General features: G+C 39.4%; 1 pseudogene; it reads right to left on the bottom strand.

Annotated features, from left to right (window-relative positions):
* LOC146021281 (olfactory receptor 2B6-like) lies at positions 1-686 on the bottom strand (annotated as a pseudogene).
* Positions 687-9,096: the final 8,410 nt, after the last annotated feature.

Below are 9,096 nucleotides of genomic sequence, written 5' to 3'. Positions count from 1 at the left end.
TTAAAAAGCTGCTTTTACACCATTATTCCTCGGAGTATAAATCAACGGATTCAGCATTGGCGAAATAATTAGGTAAAATATAGCAATAAATTTGTCTGTACTTAAAATAATACCACAACCAATATATGAGATCTGCATGTGGAGAAAGCTTTCTGCTGCCCAGCTGAAGATTTAATTTTTAGGATACATAAAATGATTTGCGAATAAGTAATTATAATAAATATCACTGGTATAAGAAGAAGAGTCACACTTTCAACAAAAACAATAAATTCAATAAATGAAATATTTTCACAGCCTAGCGATAATACTTCTGGCACTTGACATAAAAAGTTATGAATTTCATTATTGTCACATCGATTTACATTGAGCGTAAGAGTAGCAAGTGAAGTGGAGAAAAGACATGCACAAAGCCATGTACCGATGGTTAGTGCCACACAAACCGTTCTGCTCATGATTGTGGTATAATGTAATGGATAACATATAGCTACGTAACGGTCATATGCCATAACAGCAAGCAGACCACACTCCGTTTGCCCTAACCAGAGAGTAATGTACATTTGTGCTAAACACTCCGCATAAGAGATAGTTTTCTTTACTGACATCAAATCTTTCACCATCCTCAGCAAAGTGCAAGATGTATAGCAGAGATCCCCAAATGAGAGGTTGCCCAGGAAGAAATACATAGGGGTTCAAATATTGACATCATTCAGGATTACATTTATTGGGTTTGCTATATACTGTATTTCCTCATGGCTTGTTATTTCATCAATGGCTGGCTGTCTAGTTAATATCACCACATGGAGTGGTTCTGAACTACTTCATGTTCGCAAATCTCAGACAACTTACTTGGGTAACCCTCCCTAAGTTTGTATTCCTAACCAGATAACCTATTTAGATATATATAGCATATCAGATCTTTCTAAATTATACAAACATAATTTCTCTTGATTGATCAATAGCGTCATAACTGTATTGGTTGATTGGGGATTTTTGAAGTTATCTTTATTAGGTTGGGTGGCTGTTCTAAAAACAATTGTTTTCCCCAAAATCTTTTATTTAATGGCATTAACTTTGTCCAGTCATTATTTTCCCCACTGGGTTAAATAACAGCCATTGCCTATTAAATTTCAAATTCACGGCTGTTTTTGCCGACACTCCGTCTTTCTGACACTCCACAGCCGGAACCTTGAATTCTAGCTGTTGAGTTTCTGTCAAGTGGCACAAAATCGGATTCGGACTGTCTGGACATTCAGACAGTGAGAATCCCAGATTGAATTCTGCCCTATACAGTCTTACCTTGGTTAATGATGAAGTTTAATGAAAAAAAAACACACAAGCCTGATACATATATTGTAACAGAGACAATTTGATTTGATTTTGATGGTCATCCAGAGACTAACAGGAATATGACCAATTAGGCTATAGATTATTATGATTGTTCTCCCCAGACTTGACTCGCCTTATACTCAATTACATAAACAAAAACAAAAAATATTTAAAAAAATTATAAAACGAAGATAGAATCACATTATAGCACACACAAAAAATACAAGTCTAAAAAGTTACTAGCTGCCTGTGTCTATGTTGTCAGCTAAATTATGTTTCTATGAATATAAATAAAAATAACTTATTATTATTATAGGTTATTTATGTGGCACCACAAGGGCTCCGCAGCACCTAACAATACATAGATGAATAAAGAACAATACAAGAAAGATTATGATTTACATGTAGTACATGGTAAACAAAAAAGAAAGTTGCAACAGTGGTCACTGGTGCAATTATAACAGTTGCAGAGATATATTCTAAGAAAAGCACATGAGGAGAGAGGGCCCTGCTTGTTAGAGCTTACATTCTACATGTAAGGGGCAGACAAACTGGGGTGACACAGTTGGGATAGAAATGAACATAAACATAGGGTTAGCAGGTTACTGTGATGGGGGGGGTATTCAATGCATCCATTTTCGATAAAAAGTCAAATCTGCATCTGTGAAAATTGGTTGAAAACAGCTGCATTTATGACCATGACAATTTTTCCTACTGTCAAAAAAATCTTCTCTTAATTGCAAAGGTCAAATGTAAAGTCGACCTTAATTCTGCAAAAAGTGACGATTTTCTGACTGTCGGAACAATCAGCAGTAACTGAAGTCTGCTATATACAACTTCTCGCTCCAATTTGTAAAGAACAACACAATATGCTGGTGCTGCGAAAATTACTGTTGGTGTTGATGATAATGATGAGGGTGATGATGATGATGATGATACTAATTATAATATTAGTAATAATAAAAATACTGTCTATGAAAAGTAAAATAAAACAATAATCTACTACTAATAGAGTAGCTTCTATACACAGTTGATATCAATATAGAATGAATGTTCTTTCTATAAAACCAGAATGAAATGATATGTCTAAAATAGCATCTAATCTGATAGACTGAATTCAGTTTAACACCAAAAAACACTGCTTACTAAATGCTATCAATAGACATAGAAACTGCTGTCAATTAAGGCAGGTTCCAAATCATACCAAAGCCTCAACTTTAGCCCTAAAACCACAAAGGTTTGTAAGACTGCTATGACCGGTCATCCACACTCTGAAACATTCTCTATAATCAATGAAACATTAATCCTCCAACACCTATGACTTTCATAGTTGTCACGCAACATGCTAATAAGATGGATTTTGAATTATATCCAACAAGATGAGAATTGATTAAAGTGATTCATTTTTTTATATGTTTTTTTTTCTATTTCTCTATTTATTTTATTTATTTTCATTTTAAATTTTAATAAATTTAATACATTTTAATACATTTTAATAAATTTATTTTATTTATTATTTATTTTATCTATTTATCTATTAATCTATTTTGAAGTAAAAGTATCTAAAAATTAATGTCAAAAGAAGTTTATTGATTTCAGACAACAAATATTCTACAGATCTGATTAAAAAACTTTAATAAAATTGTCTAAAGATTTGCTTTGGAAATGGTAAAAGGACATACCTTATTCTGGATGTCTATAAATGGTTTCTTATCTTTTAGATGAGCCCTTACTTATACAGCTATAATATTCCTAAGCGTGTTGTACCCCGGTGCACACGCCTCACATGAACAATTACATTAATTCTCTACCAAAACATAAAAGCAGCAATTGTGTGTTCTGCCTCTCCAAGAAATACTGATCCTGGTAGATTTTTTTTTTTTCCCAAAGCATTTTTTATTGAATGTTGAATATGTGATAACAATACAATAGACGACTTAGTATTAACAAGGTTTCTGCAAAAATTTTAAATCCAAATAAGAACATTGGCCCTTATTCTGGTTGGTGCGGTAATGTCCGCGTGCGGTCGGTCCGCCGATGTTTTGTGTCTGCGCATGTGCAGAGGCGTCTCTGCGCATGTGCGAACGGGACGAACGTCCAAATTCCGCATGAAATGTGTACACTACGAACAGGGGGTGGAGAGGGGCATGAAGGGCTGTTTGGGCTCACTACCATATGTTTACACCCCGCATTTCATGGGCGTTCCCATGAAAACGCTGGGCGTATGTATGGTAATGCGGTTGTGACGCACGTGTAGGGGGCGGACATATGACATTGCCGGATGTCAGCTGCCCGCCCAGATCCCTGCTTTTGCACGGAGAAATGCCCGTGTGGTCTGAGGTTGCGGGAGCTGCCTGACCACTCGGTCCTGCATTTGATGGTCTGCGACCATCGAATGATGGGGGAGCTTCCCTGAGATGGAGGAGGTGTATTCATGAGAAATACACTTGCGGTCCGTTCGGACAGCTTCTTACCGCATTCGAATGGAGTGAGTGATCCGTACGAAAGGCGGGGTTTAGGACGCTCGGTCCTGGCCGCATATTCGGCTCCGTCTGCACAGACCAGAATAAGGCCCATTGTTGGTTCTGTATGTTTTTGAACAATGATGATAGGATGACAACTTATACACTGCTAGGTAATAGTGTGAAGATAAGGGGGGAACAGACAAATCAGACAAGGTACACTTACAGGAGAGGGAGAAGAGGGAGAAGGAGGGTTGGGAAGGAAGGTTAGGAAAAATAAAGTATTACATATGAATATAATAGGTTACAAAGGAGAAAATGAGTAAAAATATATATAGCATACAAATTATTTAGATATCAGTTATGCTTCAATAATTGCATTTGATAATGAAACCATAAGATAGGGGTAACCACTTAATGATTTTTCCTTTTATTCAGCTGATGTGTACCTTTTATTTTGAAGCCTTGATTAGTTCTGTATTTTTAGTAGGTGGGATTTATATTGCTAAAATGATATCCAACTTTATTCCATATGTTGGGTTCAAAAAGTTCCATAATAGTATTTTTGCGTTCCGCATTTAGAGAGTTAATATTGTAGTCCCATTTGGTGTAAAATGATCTATTGCAGAGAGAGTTGTCTAAGGCTGTGGATCTAAGGGTGGCCATACACACGCAGATTTATCTGGTTGGAACAAAAACATGGTTATGGATGAAGAGAGAAAATGACAGTTGACCATTTTCTTAGAAATGCTGGAAAACTGACAAACTGTCACTCATTCATAACCATGTTTTTGTTCCGACCAGCCAGATCTGAAGATAAATCTTACTAGTGTATGGGCACCTTTAGATCAAAATAGAGGAGTTGAGTGATTTTTATTCTGAGTTCTTGGATTGTTGGTGCAGATTTTTTGATCCAGTGAATTAGTATAAACTTTTTCGCCAGTGTGAAGATTGTTGTCAGAAACGGTACAAATTGAGAGGTTGAGGGGCCAAGGTTGCATTTGTCGAATAGTAACAATAGGTATACTTCAGGTGAGGGGTTGACTGATATTTTTAGGATGTTATTTAGGAAGCCGATAATTTTGAACCAAAACCTGCGTATTTAAAACAGTCCCAAAAACAGTGAGCATACTTTGCATTTGCTGAGGGGCATTTGGGATATTTCCCCATTTCGGTAGGTACCATATGTTTACGTTGTGCTGGGGTTATAAAAATCCTATGTAAGAATTTTAAATGAGTCTCCTGGAGATAGGAGGATTGCAAATATTTAGAATAATTACAATAGGTACTCAGCACAGGGTCAAAGTCTGAAGGCAGATCTGCTATATTGTCCGCCCATTTGAGACGTAATGCCTGGTAGCCAGGGGAAGGTGAGACTTTGGATTCAGTTAAAACCGAGTAACTGATCCTGGTAGATTAATATAAAGATATTTCTTTATAGCTCATAGTTTAAACCTGTAAAACTACAAAATGAAGGAAGTTTATAGCATGCAATAGGTGTATAGAAATGTAATCAAAGAAATTGAAAATTCCCACACCAAAGCAAAGTTCTTGAAGATGAGTGGCGCTTTACAGTCTCAAAGTTCCAGGCTAATGTTCCAGGCAAAGATTATTGTAATGGAGTGGGATAGGGTTGTCACAGGCACAAGTTATTCAATAAATCATAATAAATTTTGATAGTTTAAACCATGGGTCCTCAAACTGCGGCCCTCCAGATGTTGTGAAACTACAAATCCCAGCATGCCTTGCCACAGTTTTAACACTCCCTTATAGCAAAACCGTGGAAAGGCATGCTGGGATTTGTAGTTTCACAACATCTGGAGGGCCGCAGTTTGAGGACCCATGGTTTAAACCAACATGAGACCGTGTGAATTAGATAACTCTGCTTTGGTGCTTGGTTGGTGGTGCTCCCAATAAGGTTCAGCAAGTACATATACTTAAAGAAAGATGTCTAAAGTAGACAAAGGAGAAACAAAAGAGTTTTTAGGCACGCTTTAAAGTAGTAAGTGAAAGAATGAAAATTGTGTGAGTTCAAAATAAAACTTTTATTACATTATTTAAAAGACGTAACTTCTAACTCAGTGTTTAATAAAAATTGTTCTATTTATAAAAATTGCATAATCACTGATATGCTATTATATTATGCTATATGTATCACTTCTCTTTAAAGAAGTGACGTCTTTTAAATAATGTAATAAAAGTTATATTTTGTACTCACACAGTTTTCATTCTTTCACTTACTACTTTAAAGCGTTCCCCAAAAACCCTTTTGTTCCTCCTTTGTCTACATTAGACATCTTTTTTTTAAAGATTATTGTAAAGCAGAGCATAACCACTAGGTTTAATTAGTACCATGTAGTCAACACTACGTGTGAACGTATGTGTCTTGTGAATGGTGGGCCAGCATACCACCATTTGCAAGGTGGGGTATGGGTCACTCTCAAGGATGCAAATTTGCACCCAAGCGAAATAACCAGAATACCCCCATAGTGCACACATATTCTGTAGTATTTTACAGACAATGTTTGAATATTCCCATCAGTCCCTGCCCAGTGGAGTTTATAATCTATAATCCCTACCACAGGCACACGCACACACATTCAGTCTTGGGTTCATTTTAGTGCAAGCAAATTAACCTACAGTACCAGTATATTTTTGGATTGTGGGAGAAAACCGGAGTATGCAGAGGAAACCCACACTAGCACAGGGAGAATATACAAACTCCACACAGTTAGGACTCATGGGAATCAAACCATGAAAGCCAAGTGAAAAACCATTGGCACATTAGTCTTAAATAATTTGGAAATCAATTAAACTCTCTGTGGCTAGAAATTTGTGCAGTGTTGCATAGTATAGTATACTACTGTATATATTAATTATTATTACATACGTATAGTTGCACTGCTTGAAACAAAATGGGGATACAGCTTAGCAAACAAGTTCTTAGACTCATTGTCATTTGTCATAGCGTGTCAGAGCCCAGCATCTTCTAGTTTAGTAGTGCTGGCTATCTCTTGAGAGATATGGTCTTATGGCCAGGGTTGCCAGTTCTCATCTAGTGGCGGTGGTGCTGTTGCTGTCTTCTACTCTCCAGTGCCCTCTTAAGCTTTCTGTCTGGGTTCTACCCAGCATCCTTGGTGTTGGCCACAGTGAAAGCAGACATATCTCCTCCACCCAATAGCTGAAGGCATTCCAGGCATTTCTGACATTGCCTTGCCTAGTTGGTTCTGACCCATTTGTGTAGACTATTTTGCTATTGTCCATTCTCTACCTGTCTTTGCTCTCTCCAGAGTTTACTAGCCCCATACCTTAGGAACCCAGTCAAAGGTTCAAATCCTATATATCAGACACAGCAGAGCCTAAAGCCCTTTGCAAGTGTCCTTGGTGTTAACCACTTATATATTATACTTACTGCCTCTGCTCTTACAGACAATAACCATATCATTCTAGAAAGATTTGTGTAGCAAACTCTATTTCTGTAGTATATTCTATATTATTGAAAAAGCTGATAAAGCGAAACACGTTGGTGCAACTAAACAGAGGACACCTACCCCCAGGATTACAAATTTGGCTCCAGTACTTGTGCCCAGACCAGCTTCCACAGACCACCCCAGCAAACATGGAACAATAGGAATTTAACATTCTCCATCGTACCAGGTAGTACCCCAGACCATCGGGTGGACCCTGGCTAAGGAGGAAATACAACCTCTAAGTCCACGCTACAGTGATTGGTCTTAACAAAGTGGAGATCCCACTAAAGGAAGCGTCATAGGAACGGACACTGGATACCATCTATCCAGGACTCTGGGTGACTATCCTTGTTTATACAAACCTATTTTGGTACCAGCTATTATATTATTGCCATTGAGCTCATCCATTTACCCCCTTTCCCCCCTTTTTTTAATGTATATTGTATATATTTTAATGTAATAAATTTGTATTGCATTTTACACCTGTTGCATTTGTACACGTATAGCGCAGTTTCACACCACCTCTTCGTTCTTTTTCACTTTATCTATTTGGGCTTGACCCCCGAATAAACCGAAACTGCAGCTCTAGCAAACCCACTCTCCATAGGCGCCTTCTCAGGACATTTAGTGTCCTATTTCTTGATTGTCCATTCTCTATGTGTCTTTGCTCTCTCCAGAGTTTACTAGCCCCATACCTTAGGAACCAAGTCAAAGGTTCAAATCCTATATATCAGACACAGCAGAGCCTAAAGCCTTTTGCAAGTGTCTTTGGTGTTAACCACTTATATATTATACTTACTGCCTCTGCTCTTACAGACAATAACCATATCATTCCAGAAAGATTTGTGTAGCAAACTCTATTTCTGTAGTATATTCTATATTCTATTGGTATATTTTGTTCTACATAGATGCCACTGGTTATTGCTCACCAAAATAATTTAGAGACTACCTATTTAACAGACTGGTGAGTAAAGTCCAGGCCCAGAACTCACAGACCCTTGCAGAGAGGCCAATACTATTCAACTTCTCCTTTCACAACTTGAGCTACCAGGGGCGGATTGGCCCTGCGGGAAACCGGGTCATTTCCCGGTGGGCCGGCCCATAATAGTCATGAAAGGGCCGCTCACGCCCTGGCCGGGCCGCAGACCGTCTTTTCTGCGGTTAACGGCCGTGTCCGCAGCACTTTGCCCTAACAAATATGGCTGCGGCCAGCCTCGGCTATTCCAGAAGTAAAAATGGCCGCGGGAGTGCTGGTGCGCATGTGCGGCCGCACGCAGGCGCTCCCGCGGTTCTGTGTGTGCCGTGGCATGCACTGTGTGAGGATGGTTGCGCAGGGAGGCTCTCTCCTGCTGTACATCCCGGCCGCTTCTTTCCTCAAGCTCTGTGGCTGCCGGCTGCCAGAGGTCCCTCCTGACTCCCGACACCGTTTCATGTCATCAGTCATTACAGCAGGTACTTGAAAGGGGGCGGAGCTACACGGAGGGGAGGGGCGGAGTTAGACGAGTGGAAGGGGGCGGAGCTACACGGGAGCACATCTAATGGAAGGAGAAGTAAATGAACTGCTGCCTGCCAGCCAGATCTTAAGGTAACAAAAGTGTGAGAGTTTCATACTGTCAGAAACTGGTGCACCATGCAGGTGTTATGCAGCACTACTCCTGTCAGCAACTTTTGCTGGCTTTACGCATACCTCCCAACTTCTGCAGTTGGGAGGTCGGGACTCGAAAAGGGGGCGCGCTCCCGAGAAAAGGGGGCGTGGCCTCGCGGGATGACGCAACCTTTGGCCACTCCCCCGTTTACGACGCTCGTCGGCGCTGAAGAAGACGCTGTGCGCATGCGCA

Source organism: Crinia signifera, chromosome 7, assembly GCF_055691185.1.
Source record: "Crinia signifera chromosome 7, ASM5569118v1, whole genome shotgun sequence".
Taxonomy (NCBI): Eukaryota; Metazoa; Chordata; class Amphibia; order Anura; family Myobatrachidae; genus Crinia; species Crinia signifera.
The sequence above is the reverse complement of the archived record's forward strand: the minus strand, read 5'-3'. Positions and strand labels throughout refer to the sequence as shown.